We start from the raw sequence: 13,239 nt of genomic DNA, 5'->3' as shown, positions 1-13,239 counted from the left end.
TCTTTCTTTTTCATGTTCCAAATCAATGGAAATTTTCTGACACGATCACAGAAATCCTTCTGGAAAGAAATAATGAAGAAATTATTCTCGAGGGTAACTCCCAGATAAAATACTGAGATCTATATAGCATGGAATATAATTATGGCAGGGGAAGCAAATGATCACAGCCATGAAAAAGAAATATAAGCTACTTTGGAGAATTAAGTAACTTCATCCCTAGTAAGCTCAGTACATTTCTCATCAGCATTAATAGGAGTTATAACTGCTCGGAGTGTAAGTAAGTTTAAACAAGTTAATTTTATTCTTCTCAATACAGGAAGAAGATTTTTGGAAATAAAGGATGAAGATTGCTAAGGTATATCCTAGGATGCAGCTGGCTAAGTTTTAGAAGGCAATACAGTGTCATTTTGGAAAGACCAGCCACACTGATCTTAGGAGACTGGCCTTAAGAAGTATCTTGCATTTCAATTTTTGAACCACCTCCAGGTTTATATTCAATAGGCCTCTGTCCTTCATTAACAGCTTTTCAGGATCTTGGTCTGAGTTCTTGTCGTGGTTTCAACCCAGCCAGACAGCTTTTTCACTCACTCCCCCCCTTTTGCCCTCCCCTACTCCCGGAGGGACCGAGATAAGAACCGAAAAGAATGCAACTCCCACAGGTTGAGATAAGAACAGTTTAGTAACTAAGGTATAACACAAATCACTGCTGCTACCACCAATAATAACAATGCTAAAGGAAATAACAAGGGAAGAGAATACAACACCTCACCACCAGCTGACCGATAACTCGCCCCCTCCAGCCCAACCAAGCACCGACCGATACCTCCTCCAACCCTGCAGTCCACTTAGCCCTTCCGGGTAACTCTCAGTTACATCCTGGGCATGACGTGCTGTGGTATGGAATACCTCTTTGGCCAGTTTGGGTCAGGTGTCCTGTCTCTGCTTCTTCCTGGTCACCCCTCCTTCCCTGGCAGAGTATGAGGCTCACAAAGTCCTTGGTCAGACCAAAACATCATTGTTATCAGCTCTGTTCCCAGGCTGAAAGTCAAACCACAGCACTGCACCAGCTACCAAGAAGGAGAAAAATGACTGCCACTGCTGAACCCAGGACAGTTCTCTCTCATCCAGCCAGATGTACTGCAGCTGGGAAAACAAGAAGTATTCAGAGCTCATAATCATGCTGGTGACACCCAAGCCTTTCAGTCCATTTAAGTGATATTTCTTTTCCCATGATTAGTACTGCAAATAACCTAAAAAAAAAAAAAGAATAGAATAATCCATTTGTTGGCAAAATTTTCAGAAATCATAAGAGTTTCAAACTATGTTACCAGAGACTCTTATTCTCTCTTTCATTTTATCAAGTTCAGCATGTTAAACACCATACACATCATACTTGAGAACTCAGAGGTAAATACAGAGTTCTGGGTCATATTTCTCCCAGGTGAAAGAAAAGCAGTGCCAGTGTTTTAGCTTTGTGGCTGTGTACTTCAAAAGCTTTCTTTTCTGAAACATCAGCTCTTTATGAGTCATATTAATACCTGCTGCAACTTCTGTATAAATACAAAGAAAAATCCCTCATAATGTCATGCAAAACAACCACATGCCATCAGATTATATTCTGCAGGTGTTAAATATACAATATGATGTAAATCAGTAGCAACCTATGTAGAGCAATACGTGATCCCAGGGTGAGAATTTTAAAATAAAGATATTCTGGTTTAAATTCAGATAAGTAGCAAGTGTAACAAGAAATAAAATGGCCAGAGAGTGTTTAACAGCATGTACTCTGAAGAACTGCTTACAACTTAGAATGAAATTTTAATGAGGTAAAGGTTAATTGGAAAATATACTTTTTCTATCTAACCTTCCAAATTTAATTAAATATCACAAAACCAGCAAAGCCTCAGTATGCTTTGTTAAAGCAACACTAGTCTGATAAAAATGAATAGTTGCTGAGCTCAGTTCTGCTTTCATTTCTCTGAAGTAACTCTTTTGTAGCCAGTTATCTCTCACTACCAATAAAATCTCTTCCTTTCTCTGAAAGCTCCCAGGTATATCACCCAACTTGTCTTTACAAGAGTTGAGCCTGCCTCAAGCTGGGAGTTCAAACCTGCCTATCTGCATCCAGAAGTCATCTGGAATGGGAATTGTCTTTGCAATATGCCTTAGGACCGAAGAGGAGAGAACAGTATTTTTCGCCACCAAAGCTTCAGTATTCCCAGTCTCTGTAAGATGAGGGAAATTAAAGAACTTGTAGAATCTAGGAGACAAATCTTTCTTTCAGTCTTTATTTGTCTGTAAGTTAATAATGCCATGCTGAAGATTGAAGTTCTGTGATTTGGGGCATTTAGAGGTTTGAAACTGTATTTTTTAAATACTTTATTTAAGTACATAATGATATAACACAGAAAGTTTCAGTAACAGTCATGTCAAAATTAAAAAAAAAAAAAAATCAAAACATTAATTCCAAAATAGTGAATAGTGAATGTTTCAACACTGCATTAATATTTTAGTTTGTTAAACTCTTCAAAACAAAAAATCTGTTGGGTATTGCAGTGTGTTCCACAGAGCATTTTAATTTACCAGAGCTTTGGTTTTAAACAAAGAAGGTTCCATCAAAGTCTTTACCACCCAGCTTCAGCTTTTTCTTGGAGATAAATTGTAATTTTTCTACAGCCAAATAAAGCACATCGGGATTTTTACCTGCCTCTAGTATTATCCTTGCAAATGTTTCTGTGCAGCTTTTACAGTCACATTCCAATTTCCAGCTCTCTCCTTTTTAAAGCTCTGGAGAAGTAACTTAAAGGAATTGTTTATACCAGGGCAGAGCAATGTCAGTTTTCTGTGATGACTGTGAAGTCAGAAGAAGGTCTGAGGCAAAGGTCTAGTCCAATCCTCAGTCCATTCTGCTTCTATTCTACCAGACTTGGAAAGTAACTGCAGCAGAAACTATGCTCAATTGCACCCTACCATTTTAAAAGACAGTTTTTACTGTCTTTTACCAAATTACCAAATAGGGACTATCGTATTTCTTTACTCTGTTCCGCTGACTGTGAACAAGAGTCACACTTTGATCCCCAGAACTGTGGAGGATAAAAAGCCAGAGCAGCAGTTTACCAGTAGGTATAGAAAAACTTGGTATCTACAGTAAAAGTAAACTAAACATACAATACCACTCTCTAACACCAAAAACAAATGCTATGGACTACACTACTAAATTCCTTTCCCAAACAGGATGGCCTCACCCAGATTGCCTGTTAGGACTGCTCCCTCCCTTTTGTTAACATCTGAGCAAGGCCCCAGAAGGGGCTGAGATAGCTGTCAAGGGCAAAACCACCCCAGGGACTAGCTACTGTGACAAGTCACCAGTGCAGCTGGTCAAGCTCCAGGCCCCAGGAACATTTCCTGCTACCATTTAACTACCGGTATGGATACAGAAATAGCAGCAACCAAAGGCAGGGACAGTTTCAAACAGCCAAGCAGGCAGCCAGACATCTGTTTTGATAAAAATGTTAAGCAAAATGCAATAACAGCAAGTTCTGGAACCATTATGCTGTTGCAGGTCCACCGCCAAATTGCAGCATGGGACAAATTTATTGTAAGATGTCCATAAAAGGTAGTTTAGATGAATCCTCACTGTTTTGGTTTTCCCCATGTTCTTTGTAAATTACAGAAATTGCATGCTTTAAATAATTCAGGAACTACCTTTTTCACTTTAAAAAGGAATTGTTATGCTTAGCTGCTCACTCATTTCACCAAGATTCTCACCACTGAAAAACTGTAGAGAAAAAAAAAAAAGTAAACTATATTGTGAATACAAGGAGTCCTAGCAGTATGTAAGAGCCTTTTCCTCTGCCATCCCATCTCTATTCACACTTTCACCCATATACTTAATGAGACTGAGATTCACCTCAAAAATTCTCCTCAAAGCTGTCAAGCATTCCTTACTCCTTAAACTCATCTGAATTCTCCAAGTAGCACCCTTTCTGCCATGAATTTCGCCCATGACATGCTGACTCTCTGATTGACAGGCAACACACACACACCAAGCAGAATGTCAAGGAACATGACATGATAAAACCAAACATAGCTTAATACAGTTATGATAATGCCAAACCACTTAAAATTCTCTGTACCTTTGACAGACTAGCCATATATGGTATGTCTTTCAAAGCTGTGCTTAGAAAAAGATTATTTCTCTGACCCTTGAAGATGATAAATACCATTTGCATTTTAGACCATGTTTAAACTAAACTAAGTAAACTGCTTTTTGCTGACCAAATTGAGATGTTTGTTGTGATCCTTCAGACTTAGAAGCTTGTATTTTATTGCATATCTAATATGTGATGTGAAGGCTAACTGACTGAAATAGCATTTTCATTAAAGCCTGGTAAACAGTAAAGACCTGACTTCTTACAAGTATTTTCACAGTTGAAAACTGCAATACAAGGTTACCTGTACTTATATTTCCAGACAATAACAAAAAACCACAAAAATCGTTATAGATGCTGCATTTTGAGCAAAAGGCAGTAGAACAGCACCTCTGAATAAAAATAATCTCACAGCCTACTACTTGAGGATTATATTTGCAACCCAAAATCTTGTTTTTTGCCTTTAAAGAACTGAATACAGTAGTTTTCAGTCAAGCCAAACTGAACTTTTTTACATCATTTGCCCAAATGTAAACTTTTAGTTTTGAAACAGTACAGGATTCTGCTATTTTTTTCTATGATGTCTCAACATTGGTCTCCAAAATCCTGTCATCCAAGCCAGCTGACAGGACAAGATCTTATGTGGGTGCACAGCACTGATCTTCACTGTCTTCTCACAGCACCTCATGCAACATGAAGTCTGAGCTAGTCTCTCCCCAAGAAGCAACTGAGTAAAAGGCTCTGTAAGAGTTCTAGTAAAATATCAGAGGGCCTTTTGAATACTGAGACAAGCCAAAAAGAAACAATCTTCTTGGGAATTAAAAAGATCATTGACACATCAAAACACTTGTTTACTTAGACTTTTCTACATCTGCTAAAAGCAAATCACAGGTGCATTTTTTTATGGGATTTCTTTACTTGTTTTACTAAATGTGACTTTAACTGAACATGACTTTAACCCTGCAAAATTCTGCTGAATCAAAAAAGAACAAGTCTTTGTTGCTAACACTCTGTGAAAAATTGGGCACCCCAGTACACAGCAGTCTGCAGTATTGTTTAAGTATCATCCATTTCCCTCCCCCTGAGTCTATGGTTATTTTCTCATTCCTCCCACCGTACTTGCTGATTACAGCTGCTTTTACCTTAGAAACATTTAGAAGATTCATCTTTTTTGTTTACAAGGCTGCGTCAGTTACTCAACACAGCCATTTCCACAGCTATTCCATAATTACGCTCATTGGAAAAATAATGGCTTAATTTGACAAATACCTTTAATTTGAAACTTTAATGCGTCTATATCTGCACCAAGAGTAAAATGCTGAATTCCCACTGACAACCAAGGAAGAAACAAGTCTAACAATAATCTCTGCAACAAGATTTTTTTTCTGTCTTTGTTCATTACTATGCCTTAATTTCTACTTTGGGATCTGCTGTTTCTCTGGTGAAAGAAAAGCAAAATAATGCAGAGAGAGGTGAAATACATAGGCATGGTGTGAAGGCACAGACTCTGTTTGCTATATAATAGGAACATTTCGAGATGAAGAAGTAAAATGATGTGGACAACAAGAGCATCCCTTCCAGATTCATTGTAGAAATAGCAACCAGCATTTTATTCAAATGAAGATCAAGTTCAGCACAAGAAAACTGCTGCCTAAGAGACCTAGTGAAGATTAAAGCAGATCAGCTAATGCTAGCTGAAACTGCAGTATTTTGAATTCAGTTGGGTTATTCTTGACTTGTGTCTTTAACAGGTTATGTTCATATTTGTTCTTTCTTGCAATCTGAATTACATAAATTGCTATGCAAGCACAAGATACTGTTCTCAGATTGACTCATTGGCACATTAATCTATAGCATTATAATCGGCCTAAAGATCGGATTTTTTTTTTTTTCATTAAGCAGTGAATGTCAGCTCCTTTGGGCATACAAGGTGTCATCAACTTTATGCCAGCTTTGCTGACTCATAAAACATCTACACTTGTAAGCATTCATTTTCTTAGAGCTACAGCACATTATGTACTAAAGGGGATCAGAAGTAAGCAAAATCATCTGGAAAATATAGTCTAAATTTATACTGCTTCTGCTGAGAGGATTAATTTAACTGGCTGGAGATGGAATATATATTAAGCCATTAATGTTTATAACTCTAGAGACACAAAATAACTCATTTTACGCCAGCTATCATTACCATGCTCATTTTGTTTGTGTGTGCTCAAAATGTTCTGTTGCCTCAGTATTGAGAATACCCTGAAATTATTTGTATTCAAGGGCAAATGCACCTTATGAGTTTGAACTTTTTTGAAGATTTGAGAATCTTCAAACAGCACACTGACTGCAAACAAACTCCAGCCTCCTCTTCTAAAGAGGTGTGCTCTTACCTTTTTTTGGTGTCAAGGTAGACAGATGGGAGTATCTGAACCTAAGCTACCACTTACTGAATGCCTCCCAAGGGTATCAAAGGACAACTGCCCTTTCACTGCAGTGTAGCACCAGGGGCAGAGAGTGCATCACACTGGAAGCCCCCACTCTTTCCCAAGACATGCAGGCATCAAAGAAACATAAGAAGGGACAGCAAAACTGCACGATGGTGAAAAGATTGGAAAAAACCCCAAACTTACTTAGTCTTGAGGAGAGCTTTAAAATACTGAACTAGATCATTTTAAAAATAATAATTATTCTATTTCTTTGACTTGAAAAATTGACATAGACAAAACTTGATACACAGATTTTCCTCTGTGTGGGAGAGGGGAAAGGCTGAACTCCATGTAAATTAACAGATAGCTGGGTTTAGCATGTATGTGTAAAATTACTGATGTGGTTTTACGATGCTTTCACCACTCCTGAAATAAAATTCCACTAAGTCTTGAAAGCAAAGCTTTTGAATTACATACCACCTAGTGCTGCACAAAAACCAGAATATAGGCCTAGTTAGTTAAGTACTGAAGACAAGGAGTTATTCATCGCGCCCTGTCACATGCAGAACAGGTCATGACTTTATTTATGTTTGTTATTGCACTGACTTCAATCATATCTATCATCTAAAATTACGTTTAAAAAAAATTAAGTGCATTTAGGTGGTTTTGGGAAATGGTAATGGGATACTAAGACATCTCTTTTTAAGGTCATCAGAACAAAATTGGCATGGGTTAGCCTTTATTCCTCACAGCTATATAAATTAAACTGACAGCCTTCATCTTTTATAAGTGGACTTCCTTCTGTGAGAACAAGCAGTGAAGAGAAACATCTGGTAAGTATGAACACTGTGTCACCTGAATTACAGCTTTTCTGGTGTTATTTCAATAGTTCTTGATTTGATAGCTCACTATAAGTTTTTATATTTTCATGGTTTTATGATTATAATAGGTAAAAAATATCCAGATTCTCACTGCCAAGAACATTTAAACTGGCATTACTTGTTCTTTGCATGCTCCTAATGACAAGCTGACTGGAAGAGCAACCATCATATGTATGCTTGTTTAAAACCCAGCAGCTATTTTAGCAGCACAGAAGTATCTACTAAATATCCATTAAATCAGTTAAATACAATTTTGAATATTTTCTAAAGGAGGATTCTTAAGAGTACACAAGTTCTGTAAATTGCCATAACTTACAAGAAATACATTTTAAACTTTAAGCAGTGGACTGATAGTAAATTTCACTGCATCTGTACACCAAACAAACAAAAATGAAACTATAAACACTGTAGAAACATCTTTGCCATTTTCTTCTCTGAATGAAGGAGCTTTAATAATTTTTGAGCCTATTTGGTGTCTGTATCAACTCTATTGGTGTTTGTAAACCCATACAGTGAGAAAGATACTAGAACAACATTAGAATCCCAGTGTTTGCTCCAAGAAAAATCAGCCTAGTCTTGGAAACTTTCCATTAGGAATTTGGCAGTACAGTATGCTGGGATTCAGAGAATAACAGGAGCATCGTTCCCCTAACAACATCTTGAAACAGAGGTGGTATGTCCATTCTGTCACCAATTACAGATTTGCTCTTCTCAGGGAAACAGGGACCAAATGGTCACACAGAAAACACAGCTTAAGCTGAAATGCCTTATAGTCTCAGTTTTACAGCTAAGCAAGGCTGAATGCTGTTTTGAGACCCAGTACTACCCCATTGCTGTCTTATGACCCAAGTAGTCCTTTTAGAATCCAGAGGAGAAACACTGAGAGTGAATTCCTGTGACCACATTAAATGTTTCCTTCCTAAGATGAGACACACACAAACATAAGTGCCACAAACTCAGCTTTGTAATATTGAAAGGTGTTTATGCTTAGGTGCTTATATAGAGCATTTAAGAAGCCTATTCAAAACAGAAACTTATAAGATGGGGGGAAAAAAAGGCTGATGCCCACAATTTATGAGTATTTTCATCCAGAGATGTGACAGATCAGAGAACATCAAAGGATCCCAGCTGTGGGAAGGTCTGAGTAATGTATCTTGTGTGGGTTCTCAAAGCGGTGTGCTATCGGGTGGGCAAAGGAAGACACCACTTCCTTCTTCATTAGTCTTCAAAGCCATGCTGCAAACTGTCAGCTTGCCAGGTCACATAAAGAAGGCAGGAGAGTGGGTGCACAGTTAATGAAGCCTAATACAGACCCACCAAGGTACAAACATGAAATACTCAACACTCTTAAGATTAGGCTGCTGGGGAACAGTGCTGGCAGAAATGCAGCCACAGCCCCCACATGCTCTGAGGATTAGGCAGTGACTGACTACGGCTTTTGAAAGTCTAGCTGTGAGACTACAATGACAAGCGTAGCACTTAGACACTAAATCCCTGTTTACCCCTGCTTAGACGTGCTGCTGGTGATGGGCCAGGTAGGAAGTTTACAGACTGCAATTCCTAAAAAGCTGTAATGTTGACTACATGGATGAACATGTTTGAAAATAATCTTCCACAGCCACAAGCAAATGCAGCATAGATGCACCTTTTTCAGTTCATACACTCATTTTATTGAGGAATATTAGCCAATTTACAACAAAGTCTGCAAATCAGGAACCATACCAGAGACCAGTACAAAGGGCTAAATCGATCTGAGCTCACCTTAGGGATAAACTCAGTTATCTCTGATTTACATCAGTACCATAAGAGGGTTAGGTTTCCAGAATACCTGTGTTAACCTTGAATACACGTTAATCATAAGAAGTAGAACACTGTAGTAAGTCATTCTGAAGGAAAGAGAACATTTCTCCAGGCACTTTGCTGACTGACTGTGGAATTTGTTTCTGCAGGGATTGTGGTGTCTTACATTGGACTTTGAAAAGAAGTGATCATTTTCAAAATAAAAAAAAAATATTTCTGATGGAACAAATGTGGGTAACGGGCAGGAGCTGATGACATATGATTAAAAATGAAATTTTGCCCTTATGGAGACCTTCATACTGTTGGCAAGTTATGTCCTCTCCTTTCTGCTGAAGCATTAAATAAAGCAACTGCTGGAAGCAGAGTAATGGACCTGAAGAACCAAAACCCCAATCTGGTGGAGCAGATTGAGTTTTTGTATTCAGAGCTATTTAACAAACCACGTTGTGAATTGAGTCTGCAAAATCAGTACCTTGATAACCTTTAAACATGATTTTGTATTGGCCAGATGGATCATGGCAGAGCCTAGTCAAGTCTGGGGTCTCATTCTGCTAGGTAATCAACATACATGGGAAATTAAGGCTGGAAGGAAAACAAACATGGCACTTACAGTCTGCTGTTAAACTCTGTGCACAAGCACCTGAACAAGCAGAGAGAAATTATCCCTGTAACTTGAACCAGAGCAGCCACCTCTGCAACCTAACGAGAAATTATGCCTGCAGATCTCTAATCTGTAAGGCCCAGCTCAGCTTGGGCTCTCAGACTGCTATTATAATACATAAAAACGCTAATGGACACAAGAGATTGCCAAAGCTTATATTCCTGAGCACCTACCACAAATAGATTTCTTACTATTTCTATATCCTTGCTTCCTTCTTCACTGGGCATTCATGATACTCTCCCAAGGCCTTTCTAGAGCAGGTCCCTGGAATAGCCAGCCAAGTGCTTTGCCAGCCCTGGCCAACAACTTGAAGGTCCATTTGTAACATGCCTAGTCTCTTCATTTGTTGTTTTGGACATAGATATTGAGATATTGCTGTGTTCCCTGCCTTGTTGCTTGCTATGGCCAGCAGATCTCACAAAAATTATAGACTAGAATATCAGACGGGTTTGCCAATGCAATCATAAAAAATCAACATAAAAAATATGAAAAGCATTTAGAACCTCAGTAGGAGAAAGAAACTTTAGCAATAAAAATTAACAATGTATCAGTTTACTGCCTTATGGTCCATTGCTTATTGAGTTAGCTCAGTTTCCTCTTCAATGGAATCATAACAGCTTCCAGTAGAAAAACAGTTTGAAAGACATACTTGTTTATGATCTTTCACTACCAAGAAAGAAATCAAATCCATGGTTTAGAAATAATCTTTCAGAAAGAAGTACAGTGCAGAAAACAAGCTCCCTTCACTCAGCAGGGTATGCTAAGTGTACAGGAGCATTGCGAAGAAACTCCTCAGAACATGCAGTTTTTCAAGGTGAAAGAAAATTCTTGTCAAATCCTAGCAGTGAAAGCAAACAAGAAAGCATGATTAATAGCACCATTGAAAGTAACAAAATAAATCATGAAAGCTAAACAATCTAGTATCATGCAGGGAGCCTATGAATATGAGGAATCCATTTAAATGACGTATGGTTTAGTGGTTTGCTATGTTTCTAAATTCTAAAGGGTATGTTAATCCACTCCCATCTTGACTGAGCAAGGTTTCCAACACTGGACCACACCAATATCCACCATCTCCCTTTACCTTCCTACTGGTACAAATGTTGCATTCTGTAGCTAATTAGGAGTTGTCAGTCCCTGTTGCTCAGGTATCTGGGGGTTTTGGCTCCAGTTTGTATGAGAGAGCAATGCTGATTTCAAGCTCCTGAAGGAAATACACATAGTTTAAAGAAGAAACAACCTACATATAATGTTTTTTACTTTTGTTAGATCAAATTAGCTGTTTCTTCTAGTGTTTTCTTTTAGGAACAGCAACACACAGGTATATAAAGAAAATCAAAATAAATCCCTTGAGAAATGGGTTTATTCCATGATCCAAATAATTGATAAAACCCCTAAGAATGTGTGCCTTTTGCCTGAATTTGAACAAATACATTTAATTTTTTTCATATTAAATATTCGTTTCATATTGATGATCCTGCTTGAGTTGCAACATATGAAATAGAGACAAACAGCACTCACCGGTAGCTCTACATAACCTTCATACACTAGGCCGGAAAAAGCCACATTAAGGATGTTCATTCTATTGCTTTTCTCACATAAAAGTGATAAATCTAGGTAAATATCTTAACTCCAAGAACATTCCAAAGACCTACATTAGATTAATGCTACTTTGTTCTGCACCCACAACAAGTACTTACAAATTTCAAACCAAAACACTATATATCTATAACTAGACTCCTTCAAGCATACATTCCTCTACCTCTGACTCAGCTCCATTTCCCACCATAAAATTCATGTTTGAAATTTGTTTTAATTTACATAATAAGAAGGGACCCAAAACATTGTTTTATAAATGTTCTTTGTCCAGCGAAGACAAAGGAGGAAAAGGTAGGTCCAGGCAACCAAATCAGTCAAATTAAGATTCTGTTCTTCTCTTAAAATTCATTTCCTGACACACAGATTCTTGCCAGTCATCATTCCATGGAGGGAATGCTTGACAAAACATTGGCTGTATCTTCTAACACAGGGAAGACCCAGACAACCCACAGCTTCTCATTTAAATTTTACACCTTTTTAATTTCTTGATTCTGGTAATATCACAGATTTCTCTTACTACTAACTCATAAGTCACTTTTTATTTGCCATCATGCTGTCATGACAAACCTGATTTTCTTCTACCTAATAACTGCATGCAGTACTTTCCCTCTCCACAGCCCATTCTTTTCCACCTCTATTTTCTGCTGGTTTCTTCACTGATCTCCTGGAATTTATTGCTTCCTTTCAGCATCCTTTCTTCTTACCTCTGAAATGACATTATTATAATTCATAAATGTCTATTTTATAGTTCATTATAAAAAAGACCAAAAAAAACGCAACCAAAACCAACCACCCAAACAAACACCAAACCACAGATTTTAATAAAGAAGTCTTACAACCTCATTGTTATAGAATGGAAAAGTCTAACTTCTATGAATTGTTGGCTTTAGCACTGAGGCTGATTGCACTAGTGCCACCTACATGGTGGCTGTTTAAGATGATCAGGTAGTGTACTGCACTAGGTCAGCAGATCAGGTAATTGGAAGCTTCAGAGTGAACAATGAAGTCAGTATTTTAGCAACAAATTTGGAGAATTTTTTAATACTTTAAAGTATTGTTACCATGTAACTTCTTTTATCAAGTAGGCTTTAAATTTATGTCAATTAGCAAAGATTAGCTGATATGACTTGGAGCACTTTGAGTTTAAATAAACAGATCTTGTCCCAAGTAGAGGCTTATCTGAGTGCTAGAATTAAAGACGCAATCATAACAAGCATAGTTTCTTTGGGGTTTTGTTGCTGCTTTTATCATTTTGCCATAAGCACTTGGAAGAAAAATAGATCTGCTAACCATATAACTTCTGCTTATGCTGCATCTCGGAAGTATCATACTTGAAAGGCTGGCACATTTTTCAGTCTACCGACTATTCTCACATCCCTTACATTAACCAGCTACTGTGATTCTCACATGTACCACATTGTGTGTTTATCCTTAAATATTTGAATTTTTTCTCTTAGTACAAACTTCATCAGTTATTTTAACACCCTGAAGTTGAAAATTAATAGTTCATGGTTCTCCTTACCAAATCTGTCCTGAGACTACACTGGATAATTAAGATGTAGAAGAGGATTTTAGAAAAATTAAAGGAATTATGTCCAGACTGGCTAAAAAATTATGCATACCTGCTTGGTTGTTGTGAGCAACCGTGTTTCCTTACCCACTACTCTGTCTACTAGCAACACTCTTTGTGAGCCAGGTGAGCACAGAAACATTGTAAATACTTTGTCAGTCTC

General features: G+C 37.7%; 1 long non-coding RNA gene across 1 annotated transcript; it reads right to left on the bottom strand.

The window, feature by feature from the left end:
* Nucleotides 1–10,443: 10,443 nt before the first annotated feature.
* On the bottom strand, nucleotides 10,444–12,183 carry LOC133206709 (uncharacterized). The gene is made up of 3 exons (XR_009723853.1): nucleotides 12,089–12,183; nucleotides 10,992–11,111; nucleotides 10,444–10,745 (listed from the first exon to the last, which is right to left on the bottom strand). It is a non-coding gene; the product is annotated as an uncharacterized LOC133206709 (long non-coding RNA).
* Between the last annotated feature and the right edge of the window lie 1,056 nt (nucleotides 12,184–13,239).

Source organism: Neopsephotus bourkii, unplaced genomic scaffold, assembly GCF_033783945.1.
Source record: "Neopsephotus bourkii isolate Nb327-2 ecotype Australia unplaced genomic scaffold, CSIRO-AGI_Nbou_v1 NB_1820, whole genome shotgun sequence".
NCBI lineage: Eukaryota > Metazoa > Chordata > Aves > Psittaciformes > Psittacidae > Neopsephotus > Neopsephotus bourkii.
This window is presented reverse-complemented; position numbering and strand designations above follow the sequence as displayed.